The sequence below is a fragment of the Rhyacophila brunnea genome, unplaced genomic scaffold (genome assembly GCF_057557595.1).
Source record: "Rhyacophila brunnea isolate RB1 unplaced genomic scaffold, BYU_Rbru_1.0 scaffold_6, whole genome shotgun sequence".
NCBI classification, from domain to species: Eukaryota; Metazoa; Arthropoda; class Insecta; order Trichoptera; family Rhyacophilidae; genus Rhyacophila; species Rhyacophila brunnea.
The window spans coordinates 3,277,242-3,299,920 of NW_028233276.1; the positions used below are offsets into that span (position 1 = coordinate 3,277,242).

Genomic DNA, 22,679 nt, shown 5'->3' on the forward strand with positions numbered 1-22,679 from the left:
ATTTTTGACCGATTTTATCAATGTTATTTGTAAATATATTTTTTTTATATCAACAATGGAAAAAAATGCCAATCCCGGGATTGTCAAATTGTAATCCCGAAATCCCGGGATCAGAATTTTGGCTTGGGATTGGATTCCTTAGTTACGAGTATAGCCTATGAGAATTCTATTTATTAATCTGTACTGTGGTTTAGTGTTTAGATATTAAAAGTTGGACCGGCTTTCTTTTTTTAGCGATTTCCTTACACTATTTGAGACACTTCTCGAGATGTAAACATAGTAATCGCCATATAAAACGGTTATCCTTGATAAATAAGTAAACAATAATAATTAATCTCTAAAACAGCTACATAATCACTGTATTTATAATAACCATCCGTATTTTTAAATCTATAATAATATACACATTAGTTTCGTCCTTTTTAGAGCATGTGCTTGTAATGCCACCTCGTCGAAGAGGTATCAGTAGGTGGTAGGTAATATTTTATAATAAGTTTGTGAGTCAGCCTACGCATGCAATTATTTTTTTCGCAGTCAATTGATTCGCATAGTCATAACTCACATTTTGCAATTTTATCATTTTTTGAGTCAACTATATCAAGTGATTCGAAAAGCATTAATACTTTGGACGCGGAAGACGCACACGGTGCGTAATGACCCAGCGGCCGATCGATGTAATTAACGTGCATTTTAAAGGGGGCAATTAAAATCTCATTAAGTCTTCAGCAGCGAAAGCGTTAATATACATAAAGAAAAATAGGTAGGTATCAAAAGTCACTTTAAACCATGTGAAAATCGTTGGTGTCATAACTTACATTTTTCAATGAACAATGTGAGTTATGTCACCAAGGCCTTTCTTACCAATCAGTGGGTCTATTCTATACTAATTATCGACCGCTAAAGAGATAAATATTATCAAACTTAGGGTAGGTTTGCAATAAGCTTATTGTAATTGTTACAATAAGTGCTAATACTTTGATACAAACCTACCCTAACTTTGATAATATTTATCACTTTATCACTTTAGCGGTCGATAAGTATAAAATAAACCGACAGGGAGCTCTATTTCTCATAGTGTGCTGTTTGTCTACGGTCTTATGAATATTATAAATTAAAAAAATGTAGATCGACTCACTCACTAATTAATATTCAAGGGAGTTCAATACTTTTCTTCTAATTACAAAAAACAGGCGGCTCTCGTGGTGCAGTGCGTAACGCGCTGGCCTTCCACCCGAGAGTTCTGGGTTCGACCCGGTGAGGACACAATATTGATGTGATTTTCTCAAAGCCTGGGTGTTTGTAATTCTTCAAAATTACTAACAACCACCTTGTATGAAAAAGTAAGGACATGGTTATTAATAATTCAACAAAAAAATACAAAAAACAGTGCTCTGGTGATTTTTTGCGATTATCTCAAAACTCGATTTTTTTAATATGTGCGTTATGACTCTAGGCAAGTCAATTATCTGGATACGATTACAGAACGCACGCGAAGTTAATAATGTAAGATTAGTAAAAATAAAACAAACTAAAGGTCGCACAGTTGTAGATTCGTCAAAAAAAGGATTTACCTTTGCGTACCGCAGTTTGAGAATGCGTAAAAAACTACCGCTGCATACTACCAAGATGGAATATTGATGGACGGATTTGTTTAAATATTGCGTTCACACGAACAATCAGTTTACAGTCACGCGTCAAGGAGTAAGTACGCTTTACGTCGCAGGCCTCCGCACACTTACTCATTATTTTAATACGGAATAGTCGTGCGCGGTACACATTGAATATTAATTTTTGTATTCATCAGAAATTACTGGTAAATGATAAACAACAGAGACCTTGCAGTTAATTTATATTGTTCGTAAAGTAAAATAATTAACACTTTGAATTCAGTAAACTTGGTGGACATAATTATATTAAGAAAGAGGATCAATGTATTTTGCGTACAATATAGTATAGTTATAAAATATAAAATATAATACAACAAGTATAGTTATAAAATCGCCTGAATATCATATGCATAAAACTTAAATCAAACGATGTTGTATTATAGTTTAAAACTTTTGATTTAATAGATGTTTAATCTGAATAAATAGATACGATATATTTTATACCATACAAATAATGCAATTTAAGTGTCTGTATGTGATTTTAAAATAGGTAAGTACCTACTTGCATTTTGATCAGCGTATTCACAATTTTTATTACAATTAGTATTTTTTTATTTTCAAAATTTGCTTTTGTATGTTTGTGTATTCTACTATAACTGAAAAACTACTAAACAAGTATAAATTAAGCTTGCACAGTTTATAGATGTAATTTTTAGAGTTTTATTTCGATATCTCAAGATAAAAAATGTTGTAAACAACGTACGCACTTGCAACAATTCGTCACGACTTGGTAAAGTGGTCAGATAGCAACGGTGGAGTGGTGAGGTGGGGTGAGGGATATTTTATATAGTATAATTATTATTATAATCGGGGAGTTTTTGTAATATCCATATTGTCACCTCATAACAGAATAACTTTATTGATTTTTATGAGAAATTGAATTTAAATTCGATTCAGTGCATGTAAGTGGATTGAAATTATTAGCTCTTATTTCAATAATTCATCATGGTAGTATTCAGTAATTTTGTAAATATACAAATCTAAGCAACTATTAGATATTATCTCAAATTATTTTTTTCGGTACGTAACTGTAGATAACCTCTTTTTTAAATAATGTAGGGAGTGTGGACTATGAAGATCACCTTTTTAACCACCAATCTGCTGGTTGCATTATATTAAATTTCAGTAATATTCGTGAAAACACTATAAATCAAGTTACCTAGTCGTAGTATTGCTGTGACAACTTTATTTACTTTATACACGATTAGTTTATGTTAGTTAACCCATTAAAACTCTGCGATAAAGCAGTGATAGAGCGTTTGAAGTAATGATTCACGGGTTCGAATCACAAAACTGGCAAAATGTACATGTTAATTATATCAATGCGTGTGAAATCCAGTGAAAATACGTAACTGAGCAAATTGCGAATTCCAATCTTTCGTCGTAAAGGGTTTATTTATAAAACGTTCACGCCGTGGACTTCTTCCGTCCACTTAGATAGTCGTTTACCTAATTTTTTTATATTTCAATATTCTAGATAGTTTTTTCATTGATTAAGTATTTGTTTTTTAATAACTCCTTGCAGCTTTAAATTCATTTATTACAAACAAATCGTTCTCTTTTATCAAAGTACCCAATTATCCCGTTATTTCAATATCAGTGATATTATAAAGTACACACCTACATACTTATAGAATAAATACTACACATTATTATGTATTTAAACATTAAAAAAAGTATTGGTTGCCTATCACATACAGCGTTTACCTATGTAATTTATCATTGATCCAAGAAGAATAATATAGACTTCCACAGTTTGGAGGTATCTTCAAATATTTTTTCGGTAATTTGTTATTAGTTATTCACTGGATTCCAATGTGATACTTATGTATTTGTATGTAGTATTCGAACCTATGTACAACACATGCCACAAAAGACAAATCTTTTAGTTTATAAATTCACAGGTATTGAAATTGCGGTGACAATTAAAATGAAACTTTTTACTGTAAATAATGAGCTTAATTAATATATAATACGTCCCCTATGTACCTATATCTACTCGTAGTTCTAGTGTATAGTTAATTTATGATATGTGAAAAATTGGTAATGCAGTTAATGAGTTTTTTTATTTACTCAACCCACACAATTGAAATATTTCATAGTATTGCATTTTGATACCTTGTCAGTGTTATAAAATTTAGCATTACAGTTTCTTTCACCGTTTTGCGAGAAGAAATTAAAGGTTTAATAAATAAAAAATATCCTTTTTTCATATACTGATCATAAAATTCTCAAAGACCATAGATATTTTATGATGTTGTTTTTCACAATATACTAGAGGCGGCTCTCGTGGTGCAGTTGGTAAGGCGCTCGCCTTCCACCCGAGAGTTCCTGGGTTCGATTCACAGTCATGACAAAAACATTTATGTGTTTTTCTCAAAGCCTGGGTGTTTGTGATTGTTCAAAATTACTAACAACCACCTTGTACGAAAAAACAAGGACATGGTCATTAATAATTCAAAAAAAAAAAAAAAATATATCCACTAGACAAAAAAAAACATTGTAGTTGGTAATGAATAATGATGCCAATTTTATAATTACATATTATTTTGTAAATAGGTACTACTTATAATAAATAATGATTATATATTGTATGCTGATAGTTAAATAACTGTACTTATATATAATATCCAATAGAATTTTTATGTTATCAGTTATCACAATATGTATACAGATTATAAAAATATGAGTCAATATATAATTATTATAGAAATAAATGCAATTAGATAAAATAATATATTAAAAGACGCATTAAAAGACTTCTTTACATCGATTTCTTGATGAGTATAATAATTAGTTGATTGGGATGGTAGGTAAGCTATCTATCTATTAAATCCTAAGTAAATGAATAAGTACTATAAGTAGTTTTCTACAATAACAATCCTTAAACGAAGTGCTCTGAAAAATAATGCAGGGATCTGAACCAGAAGTGAACTGTAAGTACCCATTACCACTTTTTTATTATTATATCCATTACTAACATTACTGCGAACTGCATTACTACTGTAGATATATTGGATACCTACATCTAACGACAGCATACGAAGGGTGAAATTTTATAATATTTTAATGATAATTTACATTTCAGATTTTTTAAAAATTAATCAATACGTAGGTATTTTGAATAAACCATACAAAGGAAAATATATATTTTTTTAATTTAAAGATAAAATTATCATTAAAAACCGTTTTTAATATGCGTACATCGGACGGTCTCTTTTATTATTGTTTTAGGGTTGTTTTTATTCGGTATTTTGTATTGTGGCCATAGTGAAACTCGGTTCAATATAAATTTCGATAAAAAAAGTTTCTAATTATACTTATTATTTTTTTGGATAAATCGTTGTTTTTTAAAATGAAATATATTAAATATTAAACTGTGAATTATTCAAAAATCTCTACGCGACCTTGAAAAAAAACGTGAACGCTTATTTTTACTAATTAAAAAATCATAAAATAATAATATGCTCAGGGAACGCATATTCTTTTTATAACAGAATTTTGTAAAATTACTATGGCTTTGGATAAATAAAATTGAAAATTTCATTGAGAGTGTTGAGTCATTTACTAATCTGTTTTGATATAGGTATACCTAGGTACTTCAAAACATTTTAAAATGTAAATTATCATTAAAATGAAATTAATCGCATTTTTCATATTCTGTCGCTAGTGGAGCTATCTTCCACCCTCGTAAAAACGTCTTGCCCTAAGCAACACACGGCCTGCCTATCAGTGGGTTAAATAACTGTAGGGTTAGTAAACAATAATTAGGACGTACCTACATACACATCAAAAATATATATTAAAACAATTTTTGTTCCTTCATTTCTTTCTTCTTTCGACCATATCCGATCCTAATAGGATCATATGGGTCTCTACAGAGTAGAGGTTTTTATTAACAGATTTTGTTTTTTACGAGAAATGGATGTCAACCACTTGCTCAACCTATTAGGCCCTTACAGACACAAATTGAAAAATGTGTACTTGCCAGACCCAGGATACGAACCTGGGACTCACGGCGTGATAGTCCAACGCTTAAACCGTGGGTAGCAGTTGAGAAAAAAATTCTTCCCGTGTAGAATCCACTCTAGTTCAATAATAACTACTATGCGGTATCTAAACTTAAATAAGCTCATCTTTCCGAATATGTACTCATTTTTTAAATGCAGGGTGAGCTTTTCCGAATTCTCACGGAACCGCTGACAGATCTCGCGTAAACCCAGCTGGGATCACTGCTCAATTCACGGTAAGACACGATTTAGACAACTGGAACATGAACATGATAATTATTCGCAGAATACCGATGATTGACATTGTACACCATAAACAATATACATGGTATTTTTAAACTCATTGACCTACACCAGCATTTCCCGAACCGCAACCTTGACAAAAGATTTAAAGATTCGCAACGTGTTGCCAATTGTACGATTTTACTGTAGTGCCATGAATAGAACAGTGTCAATTATCACATTTTAGCTGCGAAATTTACCTTTTAAAATGATAATTTTTGAATAAACTTATTTTCCAGAAGTGTTTTGAAAATTATGTATGATAATTTTTGATTGACATTAATCAGTAGACATCCAATAAGAAAATCAATTCACAGCTCAGAATAGTCGATAAAAGACAGTATACAAATAAAACATAACAGACATCAAAGAACTCATGATATAATTTAGAGTGAAAGAATTCACTGAAAAACCAATAACTTCTACCATAATAGGACTTGCGGAGAATAAGGAAAATTCGGGAAAGCAATCCAGAGTTTCAGAGTATCTATTCCAGAATGATCACTATATCGTCAGTCATATGGGTGACGACGAGGAAGAAGATATCGTCTTCCAATTGCTATAAAAATGGGGTAAGCCAGTAAAATTTATGCCTTCAAAGAGTTGCCACTTTATAACTTTGCACTCCGGCTCGAGGATGAAAATGATGTAATATATTCTAAAAATATTTTTTTACGTATATTATGTATTTATTTTCTGGTTCCTACATTTATATTAATATAAGTGAATAAGATTTGATCTAATTTTATGCGAGGTAATTAGGCAAATAGGCGTAGCTTTGTAGTAAAAAGTGCAAATTTATAAAGCGTATAGGTACTTAGACTTATATTAGTCAGTGGCGAAGAGTGGAGGTAGGCTGTTAAGATCCGATATAAACAATGCACGCTAAACTTTGTTAGTCGAACGTATTTGTTTTTATTGAACTAAGACTACAATTTGTAGAATTTTAGATAGTGTTTGTTAGTATATAAAATTCTATTGAACTTTGCCTAATCTAAGCCATTGTAGATAATGATCAAAAAATCTTCGTTTATCTATAAAATATCTAACATTATGCCATTAAACGAGATATAATTTTAAACATTTTATAGACAAAGGAATATTTTTTATCAATTTAGAATTTTAAAAACTGAGCGATAAATATGTATTCTTAATTCAACGAAAACAAATAATTATGACTGAAAACGTGTGCACAATTTTTGTCGGATAGCCCATAGCATACCTAAACTATTATGGTTTGTTTTAGGCAAGCTTTAATTGAATTATAAAAACTTACAAACACTATTAATTACACACTGTAGTCTAAGTTCAATGGAAACAAACACGTTTAACTGACAAAGTTAAGTATGGATTATTTATGTCAGATCTTAACAGCCTACCTCCACCCTTCGCCACTAATAACTACATATTATATTAATACAAGTGAATATCATTTGATCTAATTGTATGCGAGGTAATCAGGCAAAGGGGCGTATCACTGTTGTAAAAAGTGCAAAAAAGGGCAAAGTGCAACAAAATTATAAAACGTATAGATAGGTACTCTATTAGTATATTATTAGCTTGGGAAACACTGACTTTTACAACGGAGCCCAACCATAATACGAGGGTGGGTCAATAATTCCTTAGAAAAAAGCATTAAAACAGTTTTTATTTTTGTATTTTTTTTTATTTCTCAACATAATCTCCTTGGAGCTCAATACACTTGGTTAGACGTTTCTCAATTTTTTTTAAACCGTCAGAAAAATAAGTTTTCGGAAGGTCCTCAAAATAAGCATTTGTCCGATCGATGACTTCTTCATTTGAAAAAAAACGTTGTCCACTTAGCCATTTTTTTAAGTTTGGGAAAAGGAAAAAGTCACTGGGGGCTAAATCTGGCGAATACGGTGGGTGGTCGACCAATTCGAACTTCAATTCTTCAATTTTAGCCATTGATCGTAAACATGTGTGAACACGGGCATTGTCCTGATGAAAGAGGATTTTTTTCCTGTTTAAATGAGGCCGTTTTTCTTCAATTTTGTTTTTTAGCTGGTCCAATAAAGATGCATAATAATCCCCTGTTATTGTTTTTCCTTTTTCCAAATAGTCAACGAAAATAATTCCACGTGCATCCCAAAATACAGTAGCCATAACCTTACCAGCTGATTTTACGGTTTTCGCCTTCTTTGGACATGGTTTGCCTTTCGCAATCCACTGCTTTGACTGTTCTTTCGTCTCGGGAGTATAGTGGTGTATCCATGTTTCATCTACAGTCACAAAGCGACGAAAAAATTTATCCGGATTGCGTTGCATGAGCGACAACAGGGCTTTAGAGGCCACCACCCTATTGCGTTTATTGTCGACTGTGAGCAAACGCGGCACCCATCTTGCAGAAACTTTTTTCATGCCCAATTTGTCATGTAAAATAGAAATGACGCTACCTTTTGAGATCCCTGTAACCTCAATTATCTCACTAAACTTTAATCTTCGGTCACTTAACACCATATCGTAGATTTTATTGATCATTTCTGGTGTAGTCACCTCTACAGGACGTCCTGAGCGTGGTTCATCCTTTGTTGATGTACGACCACGTTTAAATTCATTTAACCAGTTATAAATAGTTGCAAGTGAAGGAGCAGATGTGCCGTGAACTAAATCCAACTCATTTTTTATTTCCTTTGCTGTTAACCCTTTTATATTAAAATGTTTAATAACAGCTCTAAACTCAATTTTCTCCATTTTCCATTTTTCCATTTTCCACAAGCAATTTTTTTTTTTAAATGTACGAGAAACACACAACAACCCGACCAATCTGATTGAAACTTCGCAGCATACTGAATCGGTAGTGCCGCTGCATGAAAACAAACCGCTTACAGTACTAGTCGCGCCACCCGTCGGCTTTTCTAAGGACTTATTGACCCACCCTCGTATTATAAATATTACTCGTATCTTATGATTGATGGATTTAAATTTATTTCGTCGACTAGTATGTAGTTTAACATAAAGTTTAGCATGAGTGTACCACATCTAAAATCCTTGAACAACTTCTCAGTTAACTTTTCAGTTTTTTGTCTAATCCATCATTAGGTAGTGTATAAATTATTTAATATACATGTGGGTCTGCGAGGTCGCCACTTGTAAAGTACATATTACGGTGCGTTCAAAGATGAAATTCATTACATTACAATGCATATTTGGTACCAATCTAGTGTTTCTTTTTTATAAAGGTCAGTGCTTCAAGTGATAAGTCCGTTATTACGATATGCCTAATCTATAAATGTAATGCACCGTTCTCAAAATTTACTTATCAACCACTGTTTTTGAAATGCCTAAATTTTGGATTCAAACTAGTATGATTTCCTCGTCCGTATGACGGTTTAAAGTGAGTTTAAACATTTATGGATAGCAGATCAGTTTAAAGGAATTATGTAGCTACATTTCAAAATCAGCCAAGTCCACCTTTAGGTATTTTTGACTTTTTTTGTGAATTGCTGAAGAACTACTGCTTTCTAACATTTCTGCATTATCACAATGTGGAATTTATTAATTTTAAATATTCTATACTCGAAATAATATAAACTTTCACCCTTGTGACTGTATTTGAGAAAACAAAAAGCTGTTTTTCTCCTATTCGTCTATTATGGACTTGGCCGATTTTGAAATCTAGCGACACAATCATTAAGAACCCAGAGAAATCTACCGGTGTGAATAGCAGGAATATGATCGAGAATTCTCGAGAAATAATGACAAAACACCCGTTTTCCGAGATTTTTTTCATGAAATTGCAGATTCTCGAGAATTTAAAAATTTTCACCAAAAAATAAAAAAAAGTAATTCATAAAAAATATTAAATAGATTTTTTATGATAAAATCATTCAGAATAATGAAATAAAGAATTCTTTTAACAAAATATATTTCCTTGCATGAAAAGTGTTATTATTGGAGATCAAAATGAATTTACATGTTGATGGGTTTTTGACGTCGTAGTTTCTTCAAAAACTTGTCACATGTCAAAAAACATCAGCCATTCGCACTTTACGGTGACGTCATACATGGACGACCCCTAGAAACTATGAAAATAATAAAATCTCGACTACATCATCGTTTCGATGTTTCTCACTATTGAGGATCATGACTCGTTTACTATAACCTAGTCCTGTCTCTCTGAGGCGAATCGACTAGATAAGTGAGATAAACACACATCACAAATTTGCTTTAATGGTAAAAAAGTTGCCTGCGGCCCTATTTACTTTTAATAATATGATTTAAAGATATTTGGTTGTACGATACAATTTTTAATTGTGTATCAATACTCGACATCTCCATAATTCGTATGGATGTATTAAAATATACAATGAAACACTAAATATACAGATTATTTTTACCACGTACATACTGCCTTTATTCTTAGCGATAGGTAGGGGGCCCCGCCAAAGATCCTAGCCTGGGGGCCCGCTTCACGATGTGGGGCCCATGATTGTGACCATTGACAGACCTACAGCGTACTTCACTTGGTTGGATCATATTGTAGTGCAGGTAGACGAACTTCCTATTCAGTTTCTACCCTTAATTTTTCCACTGGCAATGAGAATTTCAAAATTATTGCTTTCACTTCTGATTTCACTTCAATCATAATAAAAAAAAAAAACAATGAGTTTCCGAAACTCGTCATAAGTTTAATTCCATACTTACGTAAAATCGACGACTGTAAAGTTTACATCAACAGTTCTACTAAAATATGATGTATCTACCTATACATTTATTTATATAAATAATAGATAATTATTGAAGTAGGTTGTTTCATAGAACTCCCTTCTAAAAATAATTATATATGAGTTAGAATATTTCTGCATTCAGATGTTTAACATAACTTGCTAAATAAAATCTGTGACATTATTTTACTTATAAACACATATTTTTATATTACAGAAACCGTAACAGTTTATAACACAAAAAATAATAATACCTAATAATCAGTGCTCGAAATGGACCGGAGCGCACCGGAGCGCCGTTCCGGTTCATGGAATCGGTAACATTATCACTCCGTCTCGTGGAAAAAATAATTTGCCCATCTGAGCTAGATAGGCCGTATATCAAAAATTCTAACACACTCATTTTTATAAAATTTGATAACTATGTAAATATCTTCAGAAAATTATAGAGCGCTCCGGTTCGTAAACTTTTGGATTTCGAGCGCTGCTAATAATACTTCTTACTTAGAGTCATACAGTGATAATATAACGTACATATATCTAATTGTAGTATTTAGAATTATTTTGCACCTTTACACATAATCACACAATGTCGAAATACTCACTGTAGCATACTAACAAAAACACTTTCACACACATTTTTTTAAAATAAGAAGCAATTAAAGACAAATAAATAAAGTCTGATCTTTCGCAGTTGAGAAAAAAAATATGCTCGTTTGCCAGTAGCGTAGTAAGAACATTGTCGATGGTCGGACAAATGCGCACGGGCCATAGGGCGCAGTGATAACTTAGCGCGCCAGATTTAATATGTGCCCGCGGATATTAGTGTACGCGAACAAAACCACACACTTGTAGTGTATTCAATAAGCGCAGACGACTTTAAAAACATTCAACTATTTTCCCTCCCATCTTAAATTTCGATATTAAAGCGAAATTTTTAGCGAATCAATTCGCGGCATTGTGATAATTACATATATTGCAATCGGTAGCGTGCGGTGATTTTAGCTTGACGAGATGTTATCGTAAAATACATTTATACTTTTTATATATTTTTTAAATTAAATTATGAGAAGCAGCCAATGAAATAGTAGGTTATGTAGTATTAATTGCAGAGTACCAAGTAGATATGTGCTATTATATAAGTAACTACCTATACATTTTTATATACAGCTAACAACCAACCAAAAAGTCTTATAAAATATATAACTACAGCATCTATGGACGATACACCACTGACTATAGATAATGTATATTATGACTTCATATTGTTTGACTTTGAACATTTTGCTAAAAGTTACGTTTTGTGAAATTGACGACCTGCTTCTTTTACTTTTTTTTGCTGTTTTTTGCTGTTTTTTGCTGTGTACGCCCTTTAGCTGGAGCATATGGCCACCATACGGCACCTCCAAGAATCATTGTCACTTGCCAGTCTGCTTGCGTCATTCCAGGTCTTTATATAGCTAGCAGATTTCTTGTTCTATTGCTGAATTAGTGGCAGCTCTTTTTCAGCAAAATATTGATTAATACAATATTTATATCATTTTTATTATGAAATTGGGCATAATAAGTTTCCGTTCCGTGACCACGAAACTAAGCTTATAAAACATGAATGAGACACTTTTTATCACTTAAAAGAGCTCTATTAGATTAAAAAAAAACCATACACTTAAAAATAAAACTACAAATAGTCAAAAAATATTATTGAATTTTAATTCTTTGTCACATTTCGTTCCACTCCGTTACCCTATGTCTGTAATGGCAGAGCATTTTTCCTTTAATATTTGAAAAAACCAATTAATGTTCGTTCTGCTATTTTTTTAAAGACAGTAATCACTTTTACTAAATTTTATTGGAAAAATACATCAGTTTCGTTATTTAATAATCAAATGAAAAATAGTTATTGTTCAACTTTTTTTGGGACATTTTCGGAATAGAACGAAATGGTAACGGAATGTAATTTGTAAAGCTAAAGTAACATGTTACCATAAAAACAAATTTTTGTTTTATGAAATTTATTTGAATTTTTTGATAGTCAGATATATATTCAACGTGCGTCACAATAACAGAACGAATCAAACTTAATTACTAAAATAGACATATTTGATAATAAATTTCACAATACTAGTAAAATAAGGTAGGTAATAATTTTGACACACTATACATTACCATAACTTTTATTTGGCATTTATATTATTTGTAACTCAAACAAAATATTTTAAAGCAAATTAACAATATATGAAATAAAATGAAATCAGCAAGGGATTCGGACGCGAGTTCTTAGCGCGGCACGGAGTACATAACTTTTACGAAAGTAATTACAGTCGAACTCGGTTATTACGATCTCGGACATAGCGAGATCTCGGATGTAATAAGGAAACATTTTTTGACATTTGGTTTATGATTTTCGCCATAAATTTAATTTATTCACTGTTATAACGAGCAACTTATCGGATATGCCGAGCTTAAATACTGTTAATGTGTCGACCGTTTAAAAACATTTCGACCCTAAGCAATAAAATCAGATTGGACAGGATGCAGACGGGGCTGGATTACGTTTATGACACTAGTAAAGTGTCTAAGTACCTACCTTATTGGTGTTTCGCCGACAATAATAAAAAAATATCCACGCATATGGTTGAAAAATCCAAGGTTTGTGAAGTCCGTAGGTACCTACCAGCGTTCATAACAATAAACAACTTCTTTTGTAGTTTATGAATGCCATGCTTGTTTCGGGGATTTTACGATGGTTTCCAGATTTTTTATTTTCGACTTTTTGTGTAATGTTACATGCTCATTTAAAAATACCTATTCTCTGATATAACAAGTAATGCTCATAACAAGCAAATTCAGTCGGTCCCATCTTCCTTGTAATAACCAAGTTCGACTGTATATTGTTTTGAAATTGATTTGTATTCATCAACATAAAATGTAGCTATACAGGTTGATTGTAATCAAGACGTACATTTCTGACATTTCGCGAATACCTACAGTTCCAGGTATTAAATCTAATAGGGTACACATTTCTGTTAAACGTGACAAAAAAATACTTTTTATACATTTTTATAAATTTCTATGCCTAAAATGTATGGAAAAGTTTTAAAATTTTGGTGGCGTATAACAGAAAGAGTATGATAGAGCCAGTGACTGTCTCGCAATTATTTCAGTCTGGTGTTTTTTCTTTTCCTTCTGTTGTTTTTTTATCTCTCCATACTTTTAGCTACGCTAGTTTTGCGTATTCAGACATACCACATACTTTTTTAATCTTGGGCTTAATTCTTTTTAAATATATTTTTTTTATATTCGTCATATTTAGCTGGATCGCGTTTTAATCTCTTCCTATAAATTATCATTTTCTGAGCAGGAGTGAGCGGTATTTAAAAAATGAATTGGTACAACTAAATAAAAAAAAAAAATTTTAAAGAGAAAATAATGCATATCTATTATATAGTCAGGTTATTTTCTATATTTTTTAATGAAAATATTTTTGTTTTTCATACGAACAGACAAAATAAAACTTTTTATAATCTATGAAGAACTAAACACACAATGTAAACCCAACTTTATGCATTCCATTTCGTTACTTTTACATTCCACATATACGTTACCACCAATATAGTTTCGGAATGGAAGTAACGGATTCTGTTTCAGTAGTGTTTGAAGTCAAATTTTAGCTTAGTTTTATTGTTAAACCTGCAATATGTTTTATTATATCTGAAGTATGAAACATAAGCTCCACATGTATAGTATATGAAATAGAAATATGTGATTTCTTACCTTACAAATCGTGGTAACAGTAGTGGAACTTCTTAAATGCCCAACCCAGAGAGCAACCTGTTCTGATAGCGATACCGACACACACCAACAATTTAAATTGTAAATGGCGATCAGAGTTACACAAAAGTGTTGCTACATTAAAAATTACATATTTATAGTGGAATTTTTTCGCCGTCATGCTAAAATCGTGGTAACGAAATGTGGAATTTCACTTTTTCAAATATCCTGGGACACACTTCAAACGTGATTTTTATCAATATTGGTCCAAATTTACGGAAAACCTGTATATTTTCCAAAAATATATAATTCAAGCTGTTGAAGACAATACAAATTTAATTTTACACACTCAAAATTAATGACAAAATCAGACTTTGTTTATTTGAATTTAGGTGTGGGACATGGTAAAAACACACTACCTTTCGATCTAAATAATCAATTAAAAATATATACAGGTCAGACAGTTGTATTTAACTGATCAAATAAAGTAAATTAATAAATTTGCATGTTAAAAATACATAACTTTCCAATATTCTATAATACGAGTATAATAACTATGAAAAAATCGAAGTCATGAGACATGCCAAAAACGCAATGTACAAACTTTGGCAAAAATGTCCAAAAACATCCCGTAGCTTCGCAGTATATACTAATATAATATAGTATAGACAGTATATAATTCGGTTGGCTTGAAGTATAGGCAAGCCAGGTTGAAGTTCTCTTCTGGTGTCCACAGCACATATTCGAGCCAGGTGCAACATCGCCTCATCACTCTCAGCGTGATTAGAGACTGCTTGGTTGTCAGATTATCACCTCGATACTCCTAAAGTCATACCACCACACACCCAGTATCCATCGTAACCATCAGTTGTTCTCGAAGTTCAGTATACGATTGCTCTGAATCTTGGTAAGGTGTCATGCGTCCGCATAGAGTTGAATGTTGCTTCAGCCATTCCTATTCGGATAGCGAGCTCTCTTTTGCAAAATGCCAAGTCTCGTGATATGTACGCCTAAGTATTTGAAGCTTCGATATTGTAGATGTTTTTCTCATCGCTAATGCCTTAGACTGCTACTATAAATATATTATTATTATGTATAATACATAAATGGCATTTTATGATCCTAGATACAGCTCTGTTAAAAAATGATCAGGTGTTCTTCACGAGTCCATGAATAAATAATTATGTAATTAATTTCGATTCATACTTGCGTGCGGATTGCATGGTATTAATAATTAATACACCTCGCGGTTATATACATTAATTATGTATTAGTTTTAGTCAAATAATGACACCATAGTATAATCATTTTGTTATACTAGAAATACATATTATTTAAAAAATAATTTATACTCCCAAGATTCCCACGAACATCTCTCATAATTCTGTAAGCTTTACGATACTATATCACAGCCCAAATGATATGCAGGTTCTGCGTGATGATACGCATTCTGTAATTCATATTATTTAAAATCACTATAAATGTTGGCTTAATATTCTTTTATAGTATGTGACTATTTGATATGTTGGGTGTATTAAGTGGGATTCGATTACTTTGTCTAATTCTGTAACCCTTATGTATACTTATATAATCTTTTTGATATTATATAATGAGCAACGTTTGCTCTTAGTTAATCGGATTCCTTTTGGTATTCTTAGAGCAGCGTTTTCATTCATACACTTAGAGTGGAATGCAGAAACATTTGTCATAACTAAAATTTCCTCAGCAGAAAACACTATGCAGAAACATTGTCCTTAGTTAAAAACATATTGTCTATGGTTCACCTCGTCTTAAAGCTTCGTTTGTTTTTTTATTGAAAATAATACCATATTTAAAAATTCTCTTTCCTATAGTTTAGGTAAATTATTTTATAATTGTTAAACGATGACAAAAAACTGCACTTTATAAATACATATTAATGTTTAATTATAATACTCTTATGTTTCCGTTATCAGTCATTATACGTGATTCCACAGGCACCGCAAGATATGTGTCATTCTGGCTGGCATCTTGTATTTCTGCGGGCTTGCGTATAAAAAGTAAAATAATATTCTGCAAGTACATGCCAAATGAATTAACACTATCAATATCCATATTGAGATAAATTGTTAAATGAATTTGACTGTATGGACTGTTTTATAGACACGAAAATTTATTTTGACAGCAGCTGTCAGTGGTAAATGGTACTACAGAAGGGGGCATGTTCATAATAAAAGTAGTCTACGGTTAAGGGTTCCTTAACTCTATAGTCAGTATAGTTTATAGTTAAGTCGTCCTTTTCGGCAACGTATCCTTAAGATCGAAATATTGGATTCTAAATTCCGCTCTTACACTACACTTCATCATAACATATTGCTGCCCCCATCTGGGCCTATGCTAATCCTACAGAACATTTTAAAACACTACAGACTACACAAAACAAATCTCTTAGAACAATTACAGATGCCCCATGGTCTGTACGCAATACTACTCTTCACAGAGACTTGAACGTAGAAACCATTAACGACCAAGTCTTGAAATTGAAAAAAATCTACAGATCCATGACAGCAAACTTCCCAAACCAATCGATCAAAGATCTAAACAATTACGATCCAGCCATCTCCACCAAATTTTCGAGACCACGAGCAATACTACTGTTAAAGTCTTCTTAAGTCTATATTTTTTACCTACAGTAGAAGACAAAAAAAGGCTATTTGGTTCCCTCTCACATCTGCATAGATATAAAAAAATATATTGCGCAGTGCTGACTCCGTCAATTCAAAGGAGAAACCACTGTATGACCACTATTTTTCCCAGTTCCTTGTCTTTTTCATTTTTTCCTTTAGAAGCACGACAAAGAGCCATGCGCTCTACGTTAGTGGGTATACAAACGCTGGGATAAAAGGCCGATTGGCCTTAGTACCTCATATTATACCTATTAATACATCATAAAGAAAGACTCACATGTGGGCTGGTGATATCCTTCATTGAGCATTATTTGTGTTTGGGAAATGAGGACATCATGGCGGCACAATTAGTTTAAAAAGGATGAACACAGGTTTTTGATTTGAAGGGTCCTGCGCAGGGCTGGATTTATTTATACTAAATTATACAAGCATTGGTGATATTACATCATTAATTACAACAGAGAAAATACATTATTATTACGTGTCGATTGTCGTAACACTTTTAATTTATTCGGTGCTGACACTGGGGTTAATTAATTTATGTGGGCACATTACCGGAATTAACACTGAAACAACTGTATCATTGGGGTTTTGCTTGCGATTCGGTACATTTCTTTAACGATTGCGCCGCCCGCGTGGGGTGACGCGAAGCGACGCGTGACTCGAAAAAAAAAATCGGTTGCGTCTTCCTACTTTGGGGATGAATTACTTTCTGATGAATTATTTTCATATGGCAGGGCTTTTCAACCTTTAGTTAAGGATGTTTCGATATTTTTGGTTAGATTACTGATTTGGAATTCGAAACGTTTTCGTGCTAAAGGTTTCGTTTGATAACACTATATATAATTACATTAAATTGAATCATAACATAAAGTATATCTTTCGATAATGGCCTCTGCAACGAGCCTGAAACTTTGAGGAAAGAAGGAGTACATGAAGTAAAAACCCAAGAATATAATACGATAAAAAAACAACCGTTGAAAGTCTCAAACATTATAATAATGAGATTTTTTCATTGGATTTACAATCCAATAATTATTGTCGTTTCCTGTCGAAGTTTTTTTAACCACCCACCAAATCCACGCTCTTGACCCCATTGCAAGTTCAAAAATAAAATAATCTGAATATCATTTAAATGCGGGATTCCAACCCGCAACTACCTTTGGGACGGATATTTTGCCCTAGAAACCAATATTTAATTATATGTAAGTATGTTTATGGCTAGTAATTTTTAATGAATGGTCGTAAGTACCAAATCAACACTATTTTGATTTACTATAAGTTGGTACCTACCTACTACATTCATTTTTATTTTATAAATATTATGTCAATAGGTTTTGTCAATGTTGAATTAAGTTGATTATCGTATATGACAGAATACCAACATACACTTTGACAATGAGTGACGCACGATAATTTGTTTGGGCGTAGTCAAGGCCGCATCTAAGGTGGTTGCCGCCAGGGTGCCAACTCAAAGTTTCCGCGAAATATACAAGTAAAGAAAATAGTTGAAACCTTTATTAATGTATTATGATCAAAATATGAATATGTATAAGCAGCATGGCCCCCACATCCTGAACCGGCCCCCCATGCTAGGATCTTTGGCGGGCCACTCTACCTATCTCTAAGGATAAAGACAGTGTGATGCTCTAAAGTAGCGTTTTCTAAATGGTGTACGCGGTAAAGTTAATGTGTAAATTTACAGTTTTTGTTGTATATTTTAATACATCCATTTGAATTAAGGAGTTGTCGAGAGTCGATACACAATTAAATATTTTATCTTACAAACACATAATTTTAAATAATAACATTATTGAAGAAAAATAGCGCCACAGATGACTTTTTTACGATTAAAGCAAATTTGATATGTGTGTTTATCTCACTTATCTGGTCGACTGGCCTCACCGGGCCCCTCCTAAGCCCGGGTCTCCAGGCTAGAGCGCTGTCAGCCCCCACCCCTTATGTGGGGCATGATAAGCAGGGCTTTTTTTTTAAAACAAAGGTGCCGGAACTGACTTCATGCCAAACTTCTTAGGAAAATTATATTCAAATATCATTTAAAGCAACTTTTCCTATGCCACGAAGTGCATAAAAAATTAATCAAACAAACAAAAATACAAATAAAGAACTAAAGTTGCAAAAAATAAAATTGTAAAAACATCATACTTATACATATTTGAATAAAAGTATATAGCTATTTCCATGGCTCCCAGATCCTGAAGCGGGTTCCCAGTCCAGGATCTTTGGCAGGCCCTCTAGCTATCACTAAGGTTAAAGGCAGTGCGAAGCTCTAAGGTAGCGTTTTTTAAATGTGTTCGAGGTAAAATTAAGGGGATTCAGTGATTCATCAGAATTCAACCAAAAAATGCAATTACACAACCACATATTTAAAAAAAAAAATTACGATTAGATCAAATTTGTTATGTGCGTTTATCTCACTTATCTGGTCGATCCCCTAGGCTAGAGCCCTGTCATCCCCCCACCCTTTGTGGGGCCTATGGTGATTTCCAAATTTCAGTCCAATTTTCCTCTGGCAAATCGTCTCGATTCCTTTTCTTAGTAGAGTCTATGGCCGAATATCTTCCACTGAATAACCACCGATCAACGTATTTCGAAGCATCGAAAAGTATCAAAGGTGATGATCATAAATGCTGAAACTGTTTTGGTCTTCAACTCTTATTGAGGTAATATTCATTTGCAAAAATTCGCGTTCACATTCACAAAATGGTAATATAATTCAATTTTCAGGATATGTCTTTTCATATGGGATGATTCAGGAAAATTAACTTGTACTATGAAAGCGCAAACAATGTTTCATCTAATTGCTTTTGAAACATTAAAAATACCGTGAAAAAAGGTGCCGGAACACCGTTCCACCGCGTTATGACAAAAAAAGCCCTGTGTGTAAGTATATTAAGACAAATTGTGTTGTTATTCTTTATTACAATACGAACGAAACGGTTTTTGCTCTCCATTAAAACAATTCATTATATTAATACCCCTCACATATTATAACTTAATGAATCGGTTAATATCTTGGTTACGTACAAATACATTTTATTTTTAAAACATTTTATGCCTATTATAAACCATTCTATGAACACTTCGAGAGAATGCTTTTCAGTAAATTTGTTTACATTTTTAGTGCATGTTCGGAGATCTTTAATTGTTATGTGCTTATGTTTATATATAAATATCATGAATTAATTTGTTGATTTGCCACCCTTTGATGAGTATCATCCTTCGGTAGTATTCAGCACACATAAGTACTTCATATATTTCAACATTAAATTTAGTTTACGTACTTAATTGAATATATTATAATTTTATATGTAATATTTTTCTTCCTTACCATGTCCGATCCTAATAAGACCATATGGGCCTCCACAGAGTAGAGGTTTTATTAACATATTTAGTTTTTATGAGAAATGGATGTCAGCCACTTGCTCAACCTATTAGGTCCATACTCTGACTCAAAGATAAATTGAAAAACAATATGTGTACATGCCACACCCAGGATTCGAACCTGGGACCCACGACGCTATAAGCCGACCGTTAAGCCGCGCGCCGTTAAAATAAAACACAATAAGTAATACTTTTTATAATATACAATCTGGGTCAGTTTCTTCGGGATAGCGTCAACTAATGTACGACAACATCTTCTTGGCTACGTGAAGGAAGGCGCTGTTGTCGACTAAGTGGGAAGAGCTTGTTGGTTTACAATGGAAGTGCGGTTAAAAATGGGAGGAGCATGTTAGTTCACAGTTTTAATAGGTAGCCAAGAAGATGTTGTCATAGAGTAATATACTACAGAATAATAAATTTATATATCCAAATTGTTCATATTTCATCCAGTTATGCCTTAATTCATATGCATCAGAATAAGACGTAAATGCACGAATCGCTTAATTGGATAACATAATTAAAAATGCAAATTAAAATTCTCACGGGTAGCCATGTGAATGCAAGTGTGGCAATTTACAATGCAATTCTCAACAAACTTTTCTGCTATATTGCTTATAGAAATTTTACTATAATATATCACTCCGACAGTACTAATTTCTTCATGTCGGCATTTTATCTTAAACAAACAAAAAATGTTAATACTTTCGACCGAAGGTACTTGATGGAATTTGAATTTAAATTCTAATGGATTCAAGTTCTGTACTATTCCATTTAAGTCGTTTCTCGCGACCCGGGTTTCGCCTTTCGTCATTTTCAGGCGTCGTGTACACTCACCAAAGGCAAACACACACTGACAACGAAAACTCTTAACTCTACCTTATATAGTAAATCAATACAATAGAGTAGGTAAAAACTCCATTACCTACCTATCTAGTCAGAGGTTACAAAAAAAGAGAAAAAATACAACAAACAAATTATGAATTGTCAGTAAAAACCTAATAAGTATATATATACATCAAAAATCATTAGAATTCTAATGGATTTAAGTTTTATACTTTTCCATTTGAGTCGTTTTTGCGACCCGGGTTTCGCCTTTCGGCATCTTCAGGCACTGTGTACACTCACAAAAAGGCAAAAAAGTACGCCAAGAAAAGACTGGTAAAGGCCAATTTTCTTCATTAATTTGTTTCATTGATAATAAAAATAATAAGCTTACGATCGATGTTCCCTGTAATCCTACCAAAATGTGTCCGCACACGTCATGTTTTCATACCCCGCACAGTCCTCACACTAACTAATAATTAAAAATGTGTGTGTTTGTGGGGGGGGGGTGTAAACTTACAACACCGGGTGACGGGTGACACCAACCCTAGTTATGCCACTGCTCAGATGCGTTGATGATCCACACGCACAATAGAAAAATTAGAGGGAACATTGCTTACGATAACAACTTTGCTTTATCTACAAAATAGTGCTTAATATAGGTAAATTATCAATACCGTCCTACTGATTTTTTCCAAATACCCAGATATAATAAATAACATTAGGTAGGTACATTAAGATATAATATCTTCATGTTTTATCAGTAAACTATATTTTAATACTTAATTACACAACACGTTTTATGGTTGTGTAACCACGACTTTATTGCCAGAGGCAAAATTTATCAACCTAAAGATTAAACTAAACGATCATTATTATCAAATTAGTAGTTAAGTTATCATCACTTAATAACTTACTGTAGATTGTACAAAACATTAAGTATTAAAATGATGTGTACACTTAATGTTTTATTTAGGTACTTTATGTATAATCTAACTGACTTTCTCTTAGATATGCTGAAAAACTGTAGTCTAAAAGTCAGAAGAGATCTATATTCGGCTTATTCCGACCTATGTTTTGACAATGTCTGATTTTAAGAAGATCATATTGGCCTAAACGGAGCGGAGGTTTGCATTAACAGATTGTTTTTTATTTTTACGAGTAACGGGTGTTACTAACTTTTTCTGACTCTAAACACACATTGAAAAATAATATGTGTATTTGCTAGACATATGATTCGAATCTGGGAACCACGACATTACAAGCCGACGTGTTAGCACCTCAGCCTCAGTACTCTACTATTATTGATAGCATTGGCTTGTGTGTCCCTGCTAACTATCTTAGAAATCGAAAACATCAGTTGTTTGA

At 32.7% G+C, this 22,679-nt stretch overlaps 1 protein-coding gene across 1 annotated transcript in view; it reads left to right on the plus strand.

Moving 5' to 3' along the window:
* The first annotated feature begins 1,691 nt into the window (after positions 1–1,691).
* Positions 1,692–22,679, plus strand: part of LOC147065102 (putative fatty acyl-CoA reductase CG5065) — a 77,966-nt gene continuing 56,978 nt past the window's right edge. The window contains exons 1-2 of the mRNA XM_085957111.1: positions 1,692–1,813; positions 4,465–4,603. The gene's annotated coding sequence lies outside the window, so the exon portion shown is untranslated. The remainder of the gene's footprint in view (positions 1,814–4,464; positions 4,604–22,679) is intronic.